This window comes from Scyliorhinus canicula, chromosome 2 (assembly GCF_902713615.1).
Source record: "Scyliorhinus canicula chromosome 2, sScyCan1.1, whole genome shotgun sequence".
NCBI lineage: Eukaryota > Metazoa > Chordata > Chondrichthyes > Carcharhiniformes > Scyliorhinidae > Scyliorhinus > Scyliorhinus canicula.
In genome coordinates, this window is record NC_052147.1 from 229946779 (window position 1) to 229970265 (window position 23487).

Below are 23487 nucleotides of genomic sequence, written 5' to 3' on the forward strand. Positions count from 1 at the left end.
CACGCTTTGAAAAATGTTTCCCCCCCCACCCCCACACGTGAAAAACACTTGAGGCAAAAAGTGTCTGATTTGATCGTCCCTAGGGTCATCTGAGCACTACAAACACTACTGCATTTAAACAGCTATGCAGCGCTTGATCTCATTCAAGCCTCGAGAATGGCAGCTTGAAGGCCCATTCCCAGATTTTCAGAGGGGACCCTCATTCGATTGCCGGATGCCGTGGAGGAGAGACGGGCCACCATTCACCCGCGGATTGGCAGGAGGCCTCCCAGCAAGGTCATCAATCCCGACTGGGAGATAGTGGGCTGCACTCGTCAGTGGCTGCAGCATAAGCAAGAGGATGAGAGTTCAACAGAGGAATGATCATCCTGACTACTGACTTCAAAATCCAGGCCAAAGGAAAATAAATAGCTAAAGCAGTTAGCTTTTCTTCTCGAGGGCAATTGGTGATGCACAACAGAACGTGTCCTTAATAGTAACACCCATATCCCACATAAGAATTTTTTTAAATTCAGCGATGGCAAGGCTATTGAATATCATGGGGAGACAATTAGATTATCTTTCTTGGATATGGTCATTGCCTGCCACTTGTATGCCTTAAATGTAACTTGCCACTTACCTGTTAAAATCTGAATGCTGTCTGGGTCTGGTGTCTGAGGCGTTGCAAATGGTACTTAACATTGTGCAATGATCAGCAAACATCCTCACTTCTGACCTTGTGCTGTGGAAGGTCATTGATGAAGCAGCTGAAGATGGTTGGACCAAGGAAACTGCTGCACTGATGTCCCAGGACTGAGATTATTCACATCCAACAATCACAATCATCTTCCTTTGTGCTGGATGTGACTCCAACCAGTGGAGAGTTTCCCCCCTGATTCGCATTGATTCGCCCTGATTCGCAGTTTTCCTGGAGCTCCTTGATGCCACACTCTGTCAAATGCTGCCTTGATGTCAAAGGCAGTCACTCTCATCTCACCTTTGGAGTTTAGTTCTTTTGACCGTGTTTAGACTAAGGCTAGAATGATATTAGGAGCTGAATGGCTCTGGCAGAACCCAAACTGAACATCAGGTGAGCAGGTTATCGCTGTATTGATAATGCTGTTACCGGGATGGCGCGGTGGCCTAGTGGTTAGCACTGTTGCCTCACACCGCCAAGAGCCCAGGTATGATCCCAGCTCTGGGTCACTGTCCGTGTGAAGCTTGCATATTCTCCCCGGGTCCCACCCCCACAACCCAAAGATGTTCAGGGCAGGTGGATTGGCCATGCTAAATTGCCCCTTAATTGGAATTTTTTTGAAAAGAAAGATAATGATGTTACCGATTCCTTCCGACACTTGTTGATTGAGAGTGGACTGATTTGGAGCTAATTGCCTGGATTGGATTTGTCCTACTATTTCTGAACAGGACATGCATGGGCAATCTTTCACATGAGCTGGTGGACTCCAGTGTACTCGAACAGCTTAGCTCGGGCACGGCTAGTTCTGGAGCGTGGGTTTTCAGTACCATTGTCTGGATGTTGTCAGAGCCTACTGCCGTTACAGCATTTGGCTGCTGTTAATTAAAAGTCTAAATGAGGTATTTGTATTTTTTTTGAGTCATCGTGGGCAGGTGTGAAGCTCCAAGTATATTTGCCTACGAGGAGGAAGTGTGGGGATGCAGTTGAGGAAGGCAAGAAAGACGTGGGAAGTGTTTGTTCTTATTATTGAATTAAGCAGGCAGGAAGAATATTGCTGCAGTTGGGGATTGAGAACAATTCTTGAGCAAATCAGTGCTTGGAACTGTGATTTTTGTGCAAACATTAACATGTATTCTTAGTGTACGTTTGTTGCTAACTGATTCACTGATAATTGAAGTGTAATTCATTTTTTTAGTATTATTTGAATGTTCCTTTGTTTCTCTTTTGCTTTCTATATCAATGCATCACATGTAACGTAAGAATATGTTTTCTTCAAATATTAAAGTTGAATTGTTTGCTGGTTTTGTAGTGGGAATGATTCCAGAGGACAGAGATTTTCCACGTGCTGGAACTACTGGATTGAAATTATTCACCCACATACTTTAATGCCACTGGTGTTGAGCATCATATCTATTGGAACTTGGGCAGGCTTGATTTGTGTGTCTATGATTTTTGATTTCCTAGTTTTAGGATATGGAAAATCTTGGGGCACCATCAAGGACATGCTTCAGCATTCCCAATGTGTTCGCCCACTGTGCAGGTCTCTGTTGGCTACCCCATTGTTGTTGGTGCACACTTCATTGATTTGACATTATCTGCCATTTGTACATTCGCAGAGTAAACATTTCCCTGGTAATATGAACATTCTTATTCTTAGTAAGTACATAGCTGTGTTGTACACATATCCTTTACACAATAACATTCAAGAAATCAAGAATACAGCAATGCTGAAGAATTCCATTTGTTTCATTTTGCAGTTCACGAGGACTTTGGGAAATCATTCTGTATATTATGCATTGGCTGACTGCACAGAGTGGTGTTACGCCGCAGGACATTGTTTGTTAAATTTGTAGTTTAGGTAGTCGAGTGCTGCTGTCATCTTCACTAATACTGGCAGAGGTTATGGGCAGCATTTTTAACTTAGGTTTAGGATTCCGACATCGAGAGTGTTTCTGGTTCAAAAATGCTGATCTGGAGGTCCTCCGTTGGGCAGTGAGGGAGAGCTGAGAGGTCCTCTTCCCATAGGATGCCAATAGAAGGCGCCCTCACAAACTGAGCAGGCATTATTAGATTTGGCTGAGAGCATGAGCAAATAAAGTGTGGTGAGGGGGATATTGATCCAGTGGTGGAAAAATGTCAATGACCTCATTCCCTCTGGAAAGTTGAGTGAAGCACCAGACCTTCAGAACTGGCCTGAGGCTATTCAGCCTCCAGCAGACACACCAGCTGAGGAGCCTCAGGCTGCATGTTGCTCCTGAGCACAGGAGGAAAGTGCCCAGAGCTCTCACTGAGCCCTCAGCAATGCTCAAAGCCACTATACTACTGATGACTTGCCAGCAATGATACATGCAGCTTCACATATCAGTGAGTAAATGACCTTGACCACAGTAGCTAGAATAGCCCTATCTATGTCTCTTTTCTCTTTGCTGCCCACAATTATGTAAGGTTATGGGAAGGTAATGGCGTAGTGGTATTGTCACTGCACTAGTAATCCAGAGACTCATGGTAATGCTCTGGGGACCCAGGTTTCAATCCCAGGAATTTGAATTTAATAAAAATCTGGAATTAAAAGTCTAATGACGGGCGACATGTGGCGCAGTGGTTAGCACTGGGACTACGGCACTGAGGGCCCGGGTTCGAATCCCGGCTCTGGGTCACTGTCTGTGAGGAGTTTGCACATTCTCCCCATGACTGCGTGGCTTTCACCCCCACAACCCAAAGATGTGCAGGTTAGGTGGATTGGCCATGCTAAATTGCCCCTTAGTTGGAAAAAATAATAATTGGGTACTCTAAATTTATAAAGAAAATGTCTAATGACGAACATTAAACCATTGTCGATTGTCGTAAAAACCCATCTGGTTCACTAGTGTCCTTTAGGGAGGGAAATCTGCCATCATTACCTGGTCTGGCCTACATGTGATGCCAGACCCACAGCAGTGTGGTTGACTCTTAAAAATGCCCTCCGGGATGGGCAATAAATACTGGCCCAGCCAGCGACGCCCACATCCTATGAGCAAATAAAAATGAATTAGAGTATACAGGGAGAAACTGAGAACCAAAGGATGCTGTTTTAATGTGGTAGGCAAAAAAGGCAACGGTGACATGAAAAGCTTTACACAGTAAGTGGTTTGGATCTGGACTGTATTGCCTGAATATGATAGAGGAAGGTTCAAATGTGGTTTTCCAAAGGGTCTGTGGATGATCATCTGAAAAGGAAAGGTTTGCTAGGCCATGGGGAAAAAGGCATGGGCAGGGCACTTAGGTGCATTGTTTTTGCAGAGAGTTGGCACAGATATAGCAGACCAAATGGCCTCCTGTACTGCAACAATTCTATGATTCAAGCATAATGCATGAGAAAGGGTGTAGACAAGAAGAGCAATACCCAACTGACACATCGTGACTGCCTTGGAGATGCCAAGTGGCTGACCATGGCCAAATCGGCAAAGAGGAGATGGGCATCCCTAATGAAGAGGATAATTGATTCTGCACTGCAGATGTTTCTGCTATCAGAGGGGAGTTCTCACAATTCCTTCTTGTGTTTCCCAGAGGATAGGATATTAAGAGGGAAGGACAGAATCCTGTGCCTGCTTAGGGACACACATCATCATATTGTATCCATCACAAGTGAGCAGGTGGAGGTGCCAGAGGCAGATAGAGGCCCTGTGCAGTTGGAGGCCCTGCGCAGTTGGAGGCCCTGTGCAGTTGGAGGCCCTGTGCAGTTGGAGGCCCTGTGCAGTTGGAGGCCCTGTGCAGTTGGAGGCCCTGTGCAGTTGGAGGCCCTGTGCAGTTGGAGGCCCTGTGCAGTTGGAGGCCCTGCGCAGTTGGAGGCCCTGCTCAGTTGGAGGCCCTGCTTAGGTGGGCACATATACAGAACCTCAAGAATCACAAAAATGCAGCCTTTACTTGGATTGGCAGCATCAGCTGTGCCCCACATCTTGCAGCTCTCTGAGGCAGCACAGGGCATGGGTTGAAAATGGCCTGTGACCTCTGAATGTATGATCTCCCTCGAAGAGTGACCAGACTCATGGAGAGTGTGGTTTGCGGCATCAGTCTGACGGGGCGGGGCCTGATGGAGCCGCCAAGGCTGGCTCCACAAAGATCGTGGCACTATCTTTAAAGAGCGCCCCAATCAGAACTGAACATCAACGCTTCCACGCCCCCAATCACTGGGCTGTGCCAGGGCACTGCCCGGGCATATCCCTCGCCTCGGGGGTATAATTAACTTGCCCCGGATGCATCCCCTTGGCTGAATCTCATTTTTGAAAAGCTGTTGTAAACATCGGCGAGGTTTAATGTTCAGTGGGGAGAAAATCTTGTGGCAAGGGGGGTGGCGAATGATATTCACATGTATTAAAATACACCAAAATGAGTTTCTCGGCCTTCGTGGGCAGGAACCTCATGATGTCACGGGCGAGGGGCGTGTCTCTCCAGATTTTCTGCTCGTGCTGCCATTCTCTATGATGGCGAATGCTGTCTGAAAATCGCTCCCAAAATGGTAAATGGGAGCTCAGTCCTTGAACAGTGGAACATCTAAACAGATATGCCGCCTACATTGGTGGTCAGAGGGGTTCTATTCTAGGCTGTGTCTTCAATGGAAATATTCTTGCAAATCGCACCATCTCCCTTAATTGGCCTATGGGTGCCAAAAAGAGGCGGAAAGAGAGATGGCTGCGAGACATGGATGGTAGGTAGAAGGCAGACATTTTTAATGCTGCATTCTGTAACTAAACCTAATGTCAAGAAAAGAGTTAGTGGCCGCTTTCACACTTTACCATCTGACTTGGGACACCGTGAACAGTCATAACCAGAGCTCTGTCCTTCCTGCTGAGGATGGTGCTTCTCATCACCACTGGAACTGAAACCTGAGAATCATGCACTCTTTGCCAGTTGCACTCAGCTGGATTTCCAATTGTGTCTGGAAACCTTGCCCTTTCTTTCCTCTGCCCCCACAGAGCCCACAGAGTTACAGGTTCCCTTCACTGCCCAAGCAAGTAGTCATTAAACTCCCTGCAACCTTTGCAACTGATTGCACCAGTTTGCCAATGGCTGAGTGTCTGTCTCAGGAGTTCTTCCTTTCATGGGTCCATTTTGTTCCTTATGCAGCCACGACTGACCCCCGATTGCATTGCAGCTTCCATGTACCTGGTCAGCCCCAATCCAATGTGCAGCCCGTGCTCCTCTACTAAAATCTCAAACTGGCCCTCAACAAAAATTATTATTATTAGCAAGCTGTCAATGACTCTTTAACGAGTTTCATGCAGTTGCGAATTGAGTGGGATCGCAGGGCAAGCCCTGATGAAAGTCGCCATGGCAGGAACAGCGATGGAAAACTGACATACTGACTGGTGCCATTGTTTTCAGCACCAGACCACCTCTCCCACCCTCATCAGGACCTAAAATTCAGCCTTTTCCTGTCCATTGATTTGTCATTATTGTTTCACAGTCCAACAAATGTGTGTGTCTTCCTCTAATATTATTAATGTTACGTCTGCTTCAAATTCCTCTCATCAGTTTCCTTCATAAAGTTCAACAGCAAATCTACCACTGAAGGAACAGTATCAGCCTCCCCGGACAGACGCCGGAATGTGGCGACTAGGGGCTTTTCACAGTAACTTCATTGAAGCCTACTCGTGACAATAAGCGATTTTCATTTCATTTCATTTCATTACAATGTGCAAAGTTTAAATAGGGGACTTACATTGTAAATTCGTAGGTTCATATTATAATAGAATTAAACAAAACTAAGGAAACATTAAGTTGAAAATGGGGATCGGCTATCTATGTGTACCCACGTCTAATTAGCCACCCTCTTTCCAGACCTTTTTCACCTGAAGATTGTACTTGTTACTGCTTCCCTATATGCAGCTCCATGGGCCGTCAAATAGATTCTGTTAATTAAAATAGTGTGGCACGTCATAAGACATTTGCATGAAATAAGATATGGAAACATTATTATGGCAAAATAATGTAACAACATAGGGCATAAAAACAGTTACCGCAATAATGCTGAAGTACATTGTAGAATGCATTGACATGATTGAGCATGTTTGTGTTTCATTCATTCAGGGATATGGATGTCGCAGGCAATGCCAGCATTTATTACCCATCCTTTATTGTCCTTGAAAAGGTGGTATGCACCATCTTCTTGAGTACAACTGAGTAGCTTGCTAGGCCATTCTTATAATAATCTTTATTAGTGTCACAAGTAGGCTTACATTAGCACTGCAATGAAGTTACTGTGAAAATCCCCTAGTCACCATATTCCGCCGCATGTTCGGGTTCACTGAGGGGGAATTCAGAATGTCCAATTCATCTAACAAGCATATCTTTCCTGACTTGTGGGAGGAAACCGGAGCGCCCGGAGGAAACCCACACAGACATCGGGAGAACTTGCAGATTCCACGCAGGCAGTGACCCAAGCCGGGAATCGAACTCGGGTCTCTGGCACTGTGAAGCAACAGTGCTAACCACTGTGCTATCGTGCCGGAGGGCATTTAAGAATCCGTCACATTACTGTGGATGTGAGGTCACATATAAGCCAGATCAGGTAAAGGGAGCACATGTCCTTTCCCAAAGGACATTGGTAAACCAGATGCATTTTTCATGTTCATCATTACTGGGGCTAACTTTTTATCCCAGGTTTATTTACTTAGTTAAATTTCAATTCCCCAGCTGCCATTGTGGGAATTGAATTCAGGTCTTCCGATCATTATTGCTAGTCCAGTAATATAGCCATTATCCTACTATACCCCATCAAGGGTTTTTTAGTCCATGATGCTTGCACTTAATTAAACACGATGTGGAGATGCCGGCGTTGGACTGGGGTGAGCACAGTAAGAAGTCTTACAACACCAGGTTAAAGTCCAACAGGTTTGTTTCAAACACGAGCTTTCGGAGCGCAGCTCCTTCCTCAGGTGAATGGCGAGGTATGTTCCAGAAACATTTATATAGACAAAGTCAGCGATGCCAGACAATGCTTGGAATGCGAGCATCTGCAGGTAATCAAATCATCACAGATCCAGGGAGAGGGATAATCACAGGTTAAAGAGGTGTGAATTGTCTCAAGCCAGAACAGTTGGTGGGATTTTGCAAGTCCAGGCCTGATGGTGGGGGGTGGATGTAATGCGACATGAATCCAAGATCCCTGTTGAGGCCGCACTCATGCGTGCGGAACTTAGCGATAAGTTTTTGCTCGGCAATTCTGCGTTGTCACGTGTCCTGAAGACGCCTTGGAGAATGCTTACCCGGAGATCCGAGGCTGAATGCCCTTGACTGCTGAAGTGTTCCCTGACTGGAAGAGAACATTCCTGCCTGGTGATTGTCGCACGATGCCCGTTCATTCGTTGTCGCAATGTCTGCATGGTCTCGCCAATGTACCACGCTTCAGGACATCCTTTCCTGCAGCGTAAGAGGTAGACTACATTGGTCGAGTCGCACGAATATGTGCCGCGTACCTGGTGGGTGGTGTTACCACGTGTAATGGTGGTATCCAAGTCGATGATCTGGCATGTCTTGCAGAGATTGCCCTGGCAGGGTTGTGTGGTGTCGTGGTCGCTGTTCTGAAGGCTGGGTAATTTGCTGCAAACAATGGTTTGTTTGAGGTTGCGCGGTTGTTTGAAGGCCAGTAGTGGGGGTGTGGGGATGACCTTGGCAAGATGTTCATCTTCATTGATGATGTGTTGAAGGCTGCGAAGAAGATGTCGTAGTTTCTCCGCCCCAGGAAAGTACGACGAAGGGTACTCTGTCAGTGGTGTCCCGTGTTTGTCTTCTGAGGAGGTTGGTGCGGTTTTTTGCTGTGGCGCGTTGGAACTGTCGATCGATGAGTCAAGCACCATATCCCGTTCGTACGAGAGCATCTCTCAGCATCTGTAGGTGTCTGTTACGCTCCTCCTCGTCTGAGCAGATCCTGTGTATACGGAGGGCTTGTCCATAGGGGATGGCTTCTTTAATGTGTTTCGGGTGAAAGCTGGAGAAGTGGAGCATCGTGAGGTTGTCTGTGGGCTTGCGGTAAAGCGAAGTGCTAAGGTGACCGTCCTTGATGGAGCTGAGTGTGTCCAAGAATGCAACAGAATTTGGAGAATAGTCCATGGTGAGTCTGATGGTGGGATGGAATTTATTGATCTCATCGTGTAGTCGTTCAGTGATTCTTTGCTGTGGGCCCAAAGGAAAAAAATGTCATCGATGTATCTGGTGTATAACATCGGTTGCAGGTCCTGTGTGGTGAGGAAGTCTTGTTCAAACTTGTGCATGAAGATGTTGGCATATTAGGGTGCAAATTTGGTCCCCATGGCTGTTCCATGCATCTGGATGAAGAATTTGTTGTCGAAGGTGAAGACGTTGTGATCTAGAATGAAGCAGATGAGTTGCAGAATTGCGTCTGGAGATTGGCAGTTGTCAGTGTTGAGGACTGAGGCTGTTGCAGCAATGCTGTCGTCATGGGGGATGCTGGTGTAGAGTGCCGAGACATCCATTGTCACGAGGAATGTTCCTGGTTCAACTGGTCCATGGGTGCTGAGTTTCTGTAGGAAGTCCGTCGTGTCACGACAGAAGCTGGGTGTACCTCGTACGATGGGTTTCAAGATGCCCTCGATGTGGCCAGAGAGGTTCTCACACAGGGTCCCATTGCCTGAAACGATAGGACGGCCTGGTGTGTTGGCCTTGTGTATTTTCGGGAGGCAGTAGAGATCTCCAATGCGGGGATTACGTGGGATGAGAACACGTAGGGTGCTCTGAAGGTCTGGATCCAAGGTCCTGATCAGTCTGTTGAGTTGGCGGATGTGTTCCTTGGTTGGATCTGCGGGTAACTGCCTGTAGTGTTCCTGGTTGTTGAGTTGTCGGTATACTTCTTTGCAGTTGTCCGTTCTATTCAGTATGACGGTCTGCTTTGTCTGCTGGTTTGATGACGATGTTGCGGTTGGTTTTGAGAGCACAGATGGCGTTGCGTTGTACTTGGGTGACGTTCGGGGCTGCCTTGTGAATGCGACTGATGAATCTAGCATTGACACGACTTCTGACGGCTTCAGCATACATGTCGAGTCTAGGGCAGCGGCCTTCCGGAGGGGTCCAATTCGACTCTCCTTTTCGTTTGCTGCACCGCAGATCTCGCGGTCTGCTGTTTCGGTTCATTGGTCGTATCCTTGGGTTCGCTGTCGGCCTCTTGGGGTCTGTGGAAGAATTCCCGGAGCCACATTCGCCTGATGAATTCCTCCGTGTCTGCCGCGAGACTGATGGGGTCCAGTTTGGTGGTGGTGCAGAAATTGAGTCCTCTGCTGAGGATTTCGATTTCATCTGGTTGAAGGGTGTAGTCTGACAAGTTGACAATAGATTTCCCTGTGTTGTTTTCGACTGTGGTACTGGGGAGGCTTGGTTGCTGCTGGTGGTGATGCCGAGTTTCTCAAGCTTCCTGTTCTTGGTGTGCATATAGGTGGGATAGTATCATTGTCTCATCTGTTTGGCGGTGTTACGCAGCTGGTCTGCTGTGTCCTGAGCGCTATTTGAGAATATGGCCTCTATCTTGGTTTCCAGGTTGCGTCGACTGCTGTAGAGCTGGTGTACGAGGTGTTTGAGGAGTGTGACAGAGGTGCGGCGGCAGAGTCTTTCAGCGTAGTCTGTGTTGTAGGTCGACTTGAGTGGGTTTGTGATCTGTAGCCCTTTCGGGATCTTGTCTGCTTTTTTGCATCTTTGTAGAAACTTAATGTCAGTGTCTATATGCGCGATCTTCCTGGAGATCCTGATCACCTGAGGAAGGAGCTGCGCTCCGAGAGCTCGTGTTTGTAACAAACCTGTGGACTTTAACCTGGTGTTGTAAGACTTCTTACTGTGCTCACCCCAGTCCAACGCCGGAATCTCCACATCATGGCTACCATCGACACCGCAAACTGCCGGCTCAAAGTGGAGAGGATCTCCAGGAAGATCGAGCATATACAACTGGTGTTGTAAGACTTCTTACTTAATTAAACACAACAGTGAAATCTTATCTTCTGTCATTATTAATGTAATCAAATGTTTAGGTAGTGCCAACGCATGTGAGCAGTTTGCTTTGTAAAAATGTACTTGCTGTCCGTGCTAGTTTTATTTGAGTTGGATTCATTAATTATGCAGAGTGAACTCCCCGCCTGGATTGCCTGGCACTGGAGGCTTACTGCCAAAGTAAGACAGGAAATAGCTGCAGGTGCAGCTTAGAAGGGCCTCTTTTATTTGATACTTTGCAGAAGAGACAACTTGCCAGTGTAAATTTACTCAATGCTTTTATTTTCGTTGCCATCTTGAATCAAGTGCAGCAAATCTGGGTTTCAATGTTTAGCTTGATAAGAAATGTTCAGGCCACAAGTTGCATTGGAATTGGGCAGTATTGTGTTCCATCAAATAGATGGGAAAAGTATCCCAACTTTTAAACACTGAAAGAGACTGTACAGGCACCCCCCCCCCCCCCCCCCCCCCATTAAGCTCTTTCCAAGTTGCCTGCTCATGCCCATACTGCAGAGGTGTAGTCTTTGGACTGCATTTTGGCAGGGCAGCAGCAGTCCTGTCAATAGGCCAAGGAACAAGGGCAATGTTACTTCTGATGTTTGGAGGAAGCCCAGCCAGAGCCATCTTTTAGGTCCATTGTGCAGTTAATACGGCATAGGGCAACACAGTAGCACAAATGGATAGCACTGTGGCTTCACGGCGACTGGATCCAGGTTCGATTCCTCACTGGGTCACTGTCTGTGTGGAGTCTGCACGTTCTCCCTGTGTCAGCGTGGGTTTCCTCTGGGTGCTCCGGTTTCCTCCCACTGTCCAAATATGTGCAGGTTAGGTGGATTAGCCATGATAAATTGCCCTTAGTGACCAAAAAGGTTTGGAGGAGTTATTGGGTTGTGGGGATAGGGTGGAAGTGAGTGCTTAAGTGGGTCGGTGCAGATTCGATGGGCCGAATGGCCTCCTTCTGCACTGTATGTTCTATGTAATGGACTGACGTTGAGGCCCCGATCCCTATAAGTGATGTCATCTCCAAGAGCTGCCAGCCAATTGGAGGGCCAGCAGCTCTTCAGACTCAGCAGCACTGTTGGGAGCAGTGATCACTGCTGCGACTGCACCCAGCTGAGAAACACAGGGATGGACGCCGCTCCCTCAGCAAACTAAGTTGGGTTGGGGACCTGGTGCAGAGCGGGCAGGATTGTTTGGTGAAGGCAAGGTCACATGCTGTCACAAGGATGGGCATTGCCACTGGAGGGCTCCTTCATCAGCCAGTAGATTGCACAATTACAAAGGCTTCTTCTCCAGGCCTTCATAGAGGCTGTCAAGCATTACTAGGTGGTCTCCCTGCAAGGCAGAGGGCACACCCACCACTAGTAAAATGTCAGCAGCAGCAGGAAAATGTCCTTAATTGGCCACTTAAGTGACACAGTTGGTCACTGGGCCGAAGGGCCATCCTGCAGCTTCTCCCGTACGTGAGTGACCCACCCCCATGCCCCGCATCCCCCTTACAGAGACTGTCTAAATAAGGAGACCCACTAATAAGGACACCCCCCAGAAATCCCCAAAATGAAGGGAACCCTACAGTGACCCCCAAGTAAGGAGACCCCCATAGAGACCCGGTATTTAAAGAAATCACTCCCCCAGAGTACCCCTAAATAAAGAGACCCCGACCCCCTCCCCAACAGAATCCCTCTAAATAAAGGGAAGCCCCACCAGAGGCCCCTAAATAAGAAGACCCCACAGAGACCCGTTGTATAGTCCCCCTAAATAAAGGACCCTGACTTGCCCCCAACAAAAACCCTGCAAATAAAGGGACCCCCGCCACAGAGACCCTTAAATAAAGTGACTCTCCACAAAGAACCTCACAGAGACCCCTAAATACGGAGACTCCAATAGAGACCCGCTATATAAAGAGACCCCCCCCCCACAGAGACCCTCTAAATAAAGGAATCGCCCAGAAACCCCCTTAATAAAGGAAACCCCCACAGAGACGTCCAAACTAAAGGGATCTCCCCCCGAGACGTGCTAAATAATGATCCCTCCCCCCACAACTCATCAGGTGTTGGACCACTTCAAACAAAATTAAGTGCTTTCCAATCACCTCTCTTCACACTTGAGTGATTTTGAAGTGGTCAGCTGGAAAATGACAGCACTTAACTCTGTTCCAAGTGGTCCAACAGCTGTCAATCAAAGCTTGATGTTTATCAGTGAGTTACTCAACCGTGAAGGGAGATGAATGGAGAAATGCTGACAGCTGTGTGTGTGTGTATATATGGAAGCTGTTAATCACAGCCTCTTAAGTCAATATGAAAAAAAAATGAATGAATGTCTTGCAGCTCAAAGATATAATCCTCAACTTTACTTTCCTGCCTTATCTCCATAACTCTTGATTCCTTTACTGATTAAAAATCTATCTCTCTCAGCCTTGAACATACTTAATGACCCAGCCTCTACAGCACTCTGGGTAAAGCTCTTGAGAGAAGGAATTCCTCCCTATTTCTGTTTTAGTGCACAGTTGAACCTTGAGAATGCTTATTCAGATTAGAGCCGTCACAATAGAGCTGATCTTAGATTTCAGTTTACTTAAAATTACATCTAAAGTTAATTCTGCAGAAGATCTGCTCAAATATTAAGTGTAAAGAGCGCTCAATTTTCTGATTTAACTTAATTTACATAATTTACAATTACAAGTGGTTCAAGACATGACCTGAGTGATTATTATTAAGGAAAATTATTAAGTCAAATTTTAAATGGGACGCGAGCAATTAAAAAGCAAATAATCTGGGTTGGGGGGAGGTTTGGATAAAATCTTAGAGATCATTCTAACCATTGTAACCCATTAATAACTTTTGTCAAAACTGAAGGGGCAGAGTTGAAAAGGAATGGCTAAGTTCAACTTAGCCAAAGGTGTCCTTGGATGCAGGCATGAATGTGCAAACAAGTAACAGTGCAATTCTACATGTGGCCCTCTCTTTGGATGCTGAAATTGAACTGATGTTCCATTAGGCAGCGTGGTAGCACAGTGGTTAGCACTGTGGCTTCACAGCGCCAGGGTCCCAGGTTTGATTCCCGGCTGGGTCACTGTCTGTGTGGAGTTTGCATGTTCTTCCCGTGTCTGCGTGGGTTTCCTCCGGGTGCTCCGGTTTCCTCCCATTAGTCCCAAAAGATGTGTTGTTAGGTAATTTGGACATTCTGAATTCTCCCTCTGTGTACCCAAACAGGCGCCGGAATGTGGCGACTAGGAGCTTTTCACAGTAACTTCATTGCAATGTAAGCCTACTTGTGACAATAAAGATTATTATTAGGTGCTTGTGAAAGGGTCGGCATGTGGCAAAGTGGTAGCACTGCTGCCTCACAGCGCTAGAGGCCTGGGTTCAATTCCGGCCTTGGGTGACTGTGTGGAGTTTGTACTTTGTCTCCGTGTTTGCGTGGATTTCCTCCAGGTTCTCCGATTTGTTCCCACAGCCCAAAGAAGTTCGGATTAAGTGGGTTGGCCATGCTAAAATGCCCCTTAGTGTCCATAGATGTGTAGGTTAGTTAGGGTTACGGGGACAGAGCCTCTTTCAAAGGGTTTGTGCAGAGTCGATGGGCCGAATAACCTCCTTCATCACTGCAGGAATTCTATGGTTCTGTGGAAATGGGGTTCCTCTTTGTACCAACCCACACCATCCTATTAGTCAGCACATTTGGATGCATGCAAGAAGGTATAGTTATGTTTCAGGTCATAGTTGACCATGGCTCTCACTGTACATGTGCAACTTCAATGCTGGTTGTTAGCCATAGTTGTTGCAGGTAGCACAGCACTGCTTCTGTTCTTCTACCATCTGTTCATTCACCATCACTAAGACCATGTATTTTCACCTAACCATGTCCCAACACACACCAAATCCCATTCACCCATCGCCCCTGTCCTCCTTGACCTACATTGACTCCCTGGTGAAGCAATGTTTGTTGATCTTTGTTTTGAAATTCCTCCATGGTCAGAGCCATCCCCATCTCTGTAATTTTCTCCACCACAAAACCTCTGAGATATCTGGACTCTGCTAATTCTGGCTTCTTAACACTCCTGTACCTAATTATAATTCCACTAATGGTTGAGATGGGTAGTCAGGGGCCCCAAACCATGGAGTGTTTGAGCATCTCTTTCCTCCTTTAAAACTCTCCCTTAGAACTGACCTCTTTTGGCCAAGCTTTTGGTTATCTGGCCTAACATCTCCTTATGTTGCTTGATGGCAAATTTTGCTCTATATTCTTCCTGTGATGCACATTGGAACATTTTGTAATGTTTAAAGTAACTTTTAAAAAAAATTAGCAGTTGTTGTTGACCATGATCCTGAGAAGGCAGCTTCCCAAGATTATTCCCAGCCATGTTTGAGTGGACCTCCAGAAATGTTTGCTGTTGTCAGGCAGTGCTGGATTCTGATAAACTTTTGAAATTCTACGATTAAGGTGATTCTGCAGAACCTGCCGCAATAAAAGTTTGTGACTCACCTTCAATGTGGTGCATGGATGTCTGCTAGCACAATGTTCTCTGAGAAGAAGAGCCTCCATCAGCAGAACATCTTCCAAAGAAACTTTATTCTGCATATGTGAGAACGTGTGCCACTTGAAGTGAACAGAGAATTTCTCAGGGCAACTTGGCTGGCTGAGCATCCCTGTGTGACAGATCCAATGCTTCAGGCATTTCACATCACACTATTAGCAAGCCCTCTGTTGCAAATAAGGAAACTTGGGGATTAAAAAGTACAATAAGTACAATAGGCACAAAGGTTGTAAAATCCTAAGTTCCACTGATAAATTAAAAACAAAAATACGAAGGGCATGCAAGTGGGTCTGAAGCATCCTTCCTTTCAGTGAGGCTGCATGGAGCTCCTTCCAGCACACCTGCAGCTGAAAAATATTGGCCCCTTCCAGACTCACTTTCACGCACATTAATACAGTTTCTGCCTGCTGTAGATAGGAGCTGATGATTTATGCCTCGTCCAGCTGCTCCATGCTTGTGCGAAGCAAACAGTACACAATAGGAATCATGCTGTTGTTGCACGAATGGGAAAATGAGCCAAGCTTGGATGCACATATATGGCTGTGCATACTGCACTGAACTCCAGATATGATGAGTTGCCATCAGGTGGTCGGCAGCCAGATTGTACAGTTTCAAATTTATATAAATTGACCAGGCAGCTGTGCCACCATCAGAGGTTGCCAGTGGCTGTGTCTCCCCGGGTATTGGATTTAATATTGCAAGATTTTAAGGTGGTCGTTAGCATGTTGTCATAGCATTTAATCTGTGCATGTCAATTGCAAAAGCCAGGATGCTTGTTATGGATATCATCGGAACTCTACAGCCAAGGTGCTTACCTCTAATATAAATGCTGAGATGGATCCAAACATCATTGTGTCCTGACCCGTTTTAATAATAACTTGTGTTCAATTGCTTAGTGTTTACTTGTGTGTGTCAGTTGATTTCTTTGTGCTGTGTGATGTTAGTCAAGGTAGCGTATTTCATTGCAGCTAAGCAATCCAGAAACTCGTAGCACTTTAAAAAAAAGCTTTTGTAATGAAGTTTTGTTCACCATATAACCTGGTTTGTGCTATCTCTGCGGATGTACAAAACGTAAAACACAATAACTAGTGAAGAGGATGGACTTAGTTTAAATTTACTGGCACCTTTTCCATATTTCACTGGGAAATCAACCCATGCCTAGGGATTGTTGGAATCCAGGGCTCTAGACCAATGTTTTCAAACTTTTTTCCCTAGACCCATTTTTATCAACCATCTGACCTTCCCGACTCACGCCTGCCGACCTTCGCGACCCACAGAGGCTGACCTTCACGACCCACGCCGGCCGAGCTTCTCAACCCACCCCGGCCGACCCTCCCGACTCGCGCCTCTCGACCTTCCCGACCAAAGCCTGCCGCCCTTCACGACCCACGCCGGCCAACCATTTTCACTTACTTTTTATGCAACAGGTGAGCCTGCTTGATTTCACTTGCTTTGTCATTCATTGTTACATTTCTGCTGAGGACTTCAGCTGCGAGATGATAAGAAAGTAGAACTCAATAGCGAGCAGACTAGGATATTTTGCGGACAGTGATTGTGAGGATATATTTTCTATTTGGATGAGTGATCATGATGTTGATCATCGGCCTCACTGAGGTGATCACATGGAACCACAACCTCAAATTCATAGATCTCAGCACTGTCACCTTCATATTTCAAAGACAAATGCTGTGTTTGGAGGAAATGGATACTGTGGGCTGTAAGAAATGTTTGTTTTATAGGGTGGTTTAATTTAAAATAAGTTCTTTTCATTTCACAAGGGGAAAAAGCTGTGTTCGATATTTGATTGTCTGTCTGCCTGACTGTTCTCTGTGCTGTGTGCTGTCAGTCAAGCCTGTGCGTTTGGTTACAGAGAAATTGAAATTAAGTTGGAACCTTGTAGTTGTATTTAAAAAAAAGCTTGCATAATAAGGTCCTGTTCATACGCAAGACCTGAGGAGAATCATCTTTGCATGTTTCCGAGGCATTAAGCATCATAAAAGCGGCATGTGCCTGTGCTATTAGAGCACGTCAGCTGAAAATGCGGATGTTTGTGCAGCCTAACATTGGCTTACCTGTGTCACTTTTTGAAAATGCATTTTTGTTAAGGGGCCAAGCTTTTTCTGTCTGGTAAGCGTGGAATGCTGCACAGTTGGAGGTACTGACATTTCGGTCAGATATTAAATCGAGGCCTCATCTGTCCCTTCAGGTGGGCATAAAAGACCCTGTCAGAATTGTTTGAACTCTGCCAGTGTTCTGGCAAACATTTACCTCTCAATGAACACAGTGTATGGGCATTTACTCATTGCAGTTGCTTTATCTAAATTGGCCACTGTGCTGTCCTGTATTTCACCAGCGATTATACTCAAAGAACACTTCTTAGCATTGGTTACTAATTGCATTGACATTTCCTGAGATTATAAATGGCGCTCTATGAGAATATTAAAAAATAGGAACAGGTGTGGCCAACAAATCCCTCACTCCAGCTCCACCATTCAATAAAATCATGGCTGATGTTCTGCAGCAACTCAACCTTTCCAAGTATCCTCATATCTCTTCAGCCCCTTAGTCCCGAAAATTATCTTGACTTTGGTCTTGAGTATGCTCATCCATGGAGTATATGACCAACCCATTATTCTAAGACTATGGCCGAGATAGCCCCCCCCACCCCCACCCAAACCCGTGATGGGTTTTCCAGTGACAGTGGCAGGTCGCCATTGGCCGCTGGTCGGGTCTACTGGTCCCGCCAAAATCATTGGCCATTTGCATTGCTTGTCAGCCGCCCACCGAGGAACCCAACACAGGGGCAGTTACACTTGACAGGACCGAAAGATTCCACCGGTGGGAAGGGCCGGAAAATCCCCATCTTGTGGTTCATAGCTTTGGACTACCTCTCTGCCCTGTTGTTGCCCCTCAGAATTTCATTGGCTGGGTGCTCCACCGGCGGGATTCTCCGTTGCACCAGCAATGCACCCACGCCCATGGGTTTCCCGGTGGGGTGGGGTGGCCACAATGGGAAATCCTATTGGCAGGTGGAGGGAACGGAGAACTGCGCTGCCGGCGAGGGTGCGCCGCCCAGGAAAACGCAGTTGGCAGACCTGAGAATCCGACCCCATGTGTTTCAATGATATCACCTATCATTCTAGTAGACGCCAGAGAATGTGGAACCATTCTGCTGAATCAACCTTACAGAATAGTCCTCTTATCCCAGGGATCAATCTATAAATATTTTCTCTCCTAGAATGGTGGAGTGGGTCTGCTCCAATTGTAGTGCAAAATTGTGAGTAATTTTATTTAGTGTATTATGTAAGGTTGAGTGCCTGAGTGTTTGACCAGTTACTGTGACGTGCTGGAAAGAGTCTTCGCTGTAACTAAAGCTATTATCCTGCAGCATTACACCCAGAATAACCTTGACCAGCAGGAATTTAAAAATGTTAGTAACTGCAAAGAATGTAAGTGAGCCTGCAGGCAATAGTGTATATTTGGCCAAATTCATTTCATGTAGAACACGTACATCAGGCACAATGGGCCTGCATTTCCTTGGTGTGGCAAACAGCGTTGCTACTCTGTGCCCAATGAATTGTGTCACTTTTTTCCTCAATGCAATCTCCCACAACTTCTCGACTAAGGCTGGGCGAGATCCAAGCAGTGCAGCTTGTTCCTGGGGGCCAGCGTGGAAGGGCAGGAGAGTTGAAGTGAAGAGGCCGTTCCCCCCTTGGTACAGCACTAGTTGCCATAATCCAGGTAAGTTTAAAGGTTCATTTAAATTTAATGGTTCTTGGTAGGCCAGGGAGAAGATAAGTGTCTAAGGTAGAGGCGGGGGATCAAAGGCTAGGCCATGGTAGGGAGGGGCCAGAGGATAGGAGGCAGGGTCTTGGGGGTGGGGGGCAGGGTTCAGGCAACAGTGGTGGAGGGGGAGTGGGTGGAATCAGGGATTGGCCATGGGCCGATTGGGAAAGGTCAGACCACGACGGGGGTGGGGGGGATCAGAGGTCAGGCCATGGGAAGGGGCAGTTGGATGGTGGTGGGGTTCGGAGATTGGGCCATGAGAAGATGGTGGGGATCGGAGGGGTAGTGCTCGGCCTTGGGTCGGGCCTGGGGAAGTGATGGGGAGGGTATCATTTGCTCTGCAAACCTTTCCTGTGAACCTCTGAGAGGGGTTCCCAGTGCTACCTGGGGTTTATCCCAATCCGTTGCTGGAGGGCTCTGAAGTTATGGCTGAATATATTCCCTCTGTGCTCAATTTCAGCAATTCCGAGATGTGAAAGTACAGTGAGCACCAAATTCAACTTTTCAATAAATTATTTCATCAATACCAGTATCCCAGTTCCTGTTTTCAAACATGTATTTCATTTCAGTTGGATTGATATTCCTATTTTCCTTAATTTAAAGTCAGCCAGTACTAAAGCACATTTATTGACATAGGTCAGGTGGGTTGACTTGATTGTTAAGCTATGTAATTTGCATGTTTCCACCACAATTTCCTTTGTGCTACTTAATTGTTGAAAGGCAGCTGGTGACTGTCTAATAGTCATGTCTTGGTGTTGCTGCTAAAAGATAATCTTCACCCTTACACTGAGTAATTCAGCCTATTCTGACACACCTAAAGACGAGTCAAAGCAAGAAGCAGTCAAACACTTAGGGCTGGATTCTCCGTTCCGCTGGCAGCCCGGGGATTTGCCGATGGCGTGGGGCTGCCCACAATGGGAAACCCATTGGTCGGCTGGTGAGATGGAGAATCCCAGTGGCGCACCGTACCAGAAATCTGGTCCGGCAGGACGGACAATCCCGCCCTTAGTTGCTGTGTAAATGCTGGGACTAAATCAGCGGACTTCCACGACAACTAAATTGGCGGCGGTCTTGAAACAATTCATGACCCATTAATGGGCTAGCACCGACGCCATGTGGAACTCGATCGATTCCAATGAAAAAAGGTGCCCAATTCAACAGGGTCGGGATTGAAACTGGAGAGACTGACAATGTGCTGTATATTAGCACTCCAATCCCGACACACACTCATCCCAGCTAATAACATGGCAGCACGGAGGCGGCACCCCAGTTCACGGATCAGAACTGGAGAACCTGCTGGTCTATGTGGATGAGAGGTGGGGCAACCCTGTTCCCCAGGGTGGGAAGGAAGCTGCCACCTGCTGCCGTACACCAGGCATGCCACAGGTGGCAGAGGCCTTGAGCATTGTGGGCCCCACCACCAGAACTGGACAGTAGTGCAGGAAGAAGCTGCAGAACCTCCTCAGGGTGTCCAGGGTGAGTGGGCAGTACCGTGCCCCTGGCCCCAACCTCCATTACACACATTGGTAACCCCACCCCACCCAGAGGGCCACCGAACCCTACTCTTTGGCAGTGTGCATGCATCCCACCCTGCACCACATGCCAGCATCCATACTGCCCACCATGGCTGAGCACGTTGTTCACAAAGGCCACCAGCTGCCCACCCTCTGTAGTGCCCGTGTTCAACTGCCTAAAACTGTGTGCGCCTCCATCCCCCCAGCCAGGAGAAGACGATGCACAACCACAGAGAGAGATAAGACTGCTGTTGTACCTGCGGCCCCTCACCGTCGCGGAGCAGTGGGCACTGGACCTGGTCAGTGAGCCTGGAGAGAGGGCAATTACCGAGGTAGAGGTTGGCATCAGGCAACCAAGAGAGCCCCTGTTAAGTTGGGGTCTCCCTATGGCACGCATGGCACAACCTCCCCCACACCCACACCACCCACCACCATAACCCGCGATCCAAACATGCGTCATGTCTTTTAATTTTAATAATACTTTTTATTGTCTCAAGTAGGCTTTACATTAACACTGCAATGAAGTTACTGTGAAAAGGCCCTAGACGCCACATTCTGGCACCTGTTCGGGTACACAGAGGGAGAATTCAGAATGCCCAAGCTACCTAACAGCATGTCTTTCAGGACTTGTGGGAGGAAACTGGAGCACCCGGAGGAAACCCACGCAGACACAGGGAGAACATGGACACTCTGCACAGACAGTGACCCAAGCCGGGAATCAAACCTGGGTCCCTGGCACTGTGAAGCGATAGTGCTAACCACTGTGCTACCTTGCCGCCCATGTCCCGGAGGGAGGATGAGGTGATGGGCCCTTGCCGGTGTCCCCGCTGGGGATGTCCTGGAACATCACAGCGCCCCCCCCCCCCCGGCGCATTCGATGGGCAGCGAGCAGATCAGGGTGGCATGGACCTGTTATTTTAAAATAAACATCTGTGAACAAAAGTTTCAACCTGTCTCGGTGCTCTGTCAGCAGGGTGTGAGGGATGGGCTGGACTGGCTGCAGTGGGGGTGCTGGTGGGTCAGGGGGGGGGGGGGGGGGGTGGGGGGGGGGGGGGGCGCGGTGGAAATGGGCGGTTGGTGGAGGTGGTCACAGGCTGGTGCCAGGAGGTTGGACCCCGCAGATTACCCCGGTACCCCTCCTCTGGCCCAATCCCCTCGCATCCCATCCCCAGCTCCACCACCCCAAGGGTTCATGTGATGGAATGACCAGTTCGCATGCAGGCATCACTGGGGGTGCACCTCGAAGTTGTCAGGAACCATCAAGTGTGCCAGGACTAAGGTGTCGTGAACACCACCCAGGTATCAGGCACAGACCATGATGTGCAGTTGATGGTCACACATGAGGCCTCATGTGGCACGCCCTTCCCAGCTTCTCCTCGTCCTGCTGGGTGGACAGCGCTCCATCCTCACCAGCTGGCTCCTGTTCCTCTGGGACAGACTTTACTGCTGTAGGACACCCCTCGAGCAGCTCTGGCTCGTACAGCCTCAGTGTATACCCCAGGGCTGCGGAGGCCAAAATGAAGAACATCATTCCTGGTTGGATTCCAAGATCTGGCAGACATGTTAGCATGGTGTTTACTCCTTGCCCAAACAGGTCCACCGGGCTATACGGTGGCCCTGGCTGCACTGCAGGTCCTGTCCTGCATGTCCCTACTCCCCCACACCCACCCATGTCCTCCGCCATCCCTACACCTACCCCCAGCCGTTCCCCCAGAACTTTACCCTCCGCATTGCACCCCTGATCCCTTAGCTGTTCTGCACCACGGAGACTTCTGGCCCTGACATCCATATCTGCCAGCATTAGTACCAGTAGCTGGCCCTACCCATGCTAGTGGTACGCTCGAAGGTCCCTGTCCGGTGCCCTCCTGTCGAGGCCACCTTGGGCGTTGCCCTCAGTGGGCTGCGTGATGCACCGCTGGTGGGTGGCGTCCAGTGGTGGGGTTGAGATGGGATGGAGGGAGGGGTTGGGCGTGGGGGGGTTGGGGCACCCATATGGCCAGTGTCACTCTGCGCAACCATGGGCCACTGTGGGCGGTCAGTGGGTTGCGAAGCAAGATGGCTGCCTTGCAGGCCATGGCTGGGGTGGTTTGTGCCTGGAAACCTTGGGGGGGGGGGGGGGGGGGGGGGGGAGGCTGTGTCACCCCAGTCCCAGGCTCTCTCTCCCTCAGCAGCTACGGTGTCTGTTTCCCAATTATTTAAACTGCAAGTGAAACTCGCCGTTGGTAATTCTTCCTGGCAAAGGTGGAGCATCACGGATGCCTCTGAGAATACCTTGTCAGGCACGTAAATGATATGCCAAAGGCGTTTACTGTACATGTGGAGTAGAATGCATTAACGTCATCTTCGAGGCACCAGAGCGCAGCATTCCATCGGCTGCCCTCACACCTCACACGTGATTCTCTGTCCAGTCGCGTTTCCCGATTTCGGCATCGCTGAAAGAATCCCAACCAACAAGTCTTTTTCTGCTCCAAGAGATGAATGTTTAGCAGGTTACAAAGCTCGGCAATTGTGGGTTTTGCATCGGGAAGTTACATTTCTTTCGAGTTGGATTGAAGTTTTGGAATCAAGCTGAGAAATTGCTGAAGGCTTTACAGCAAAGATTTTCTGCAGCTAATGTGATTTACTGTGTTCTGTAGACTGCACAGGCTCTCATGGTCTTCAGATGAAACTTGTTCTCCCAAGCCTGTTTTCTTCACATGACCAGCAGTACTATCGTTCAAGCAGAACCGGTTGGAAGTCCAAAGCCATCTCCACACAAAAGGAGTTTGATAATGCTCTTTCACAATTCATGGAAAACCGGTCTATTCAGCTCCCTTCTAGTGAATTGCAAACTTGGAAACAAAAGGCAGAATATTCCAGTCCCACCAGCTATTTGAAGCTTGGTAATCCAGAGAGCCAGGGCAAGATTTGGGGACCCGATTTCAAATCCCATCATGGCAGATGGTGAAATTTGAAATCAGTTTTTTTAAAATCTGGAATTAAAACCCAGCTGGTTCACTAACCTGCCA

The 23487-nt window shown here is 47.9% G+C and overlaps 1 protein-coding gene across 4 annotated transcripts in view; it reads left to right on the forward strand.

Annotated features, from left to right (window-relative positions):
- Nucleotides 1-23487, forward strand: part of b3galt1b (UDP-Gal:betaGlcNAc beta 1,3-galactosyltransferase, polypeptide 1b) — a 170834-nt gene that overhangs the window by 50453 nt on the left and 96894 nt on the right. Inside the window, exons 2-3 of one of the 4 annotated variants that reach the window (XM_038789735.1) lie at nt 16395-16606; nt 18806-18920. The exons of 2 other annotated variants lie outside the window; for them this stretch is intronic. The gene's annotated coding sequence lies outside the window, so the exon portion shown is untranslated. The remainder of the gene's footprint in view (nt 1-16394; nt 16607-18805; nt 18921-23487) is intronic. One more of the 4 variants, XM_038789734.1, reaches the window with a different exon arrangement.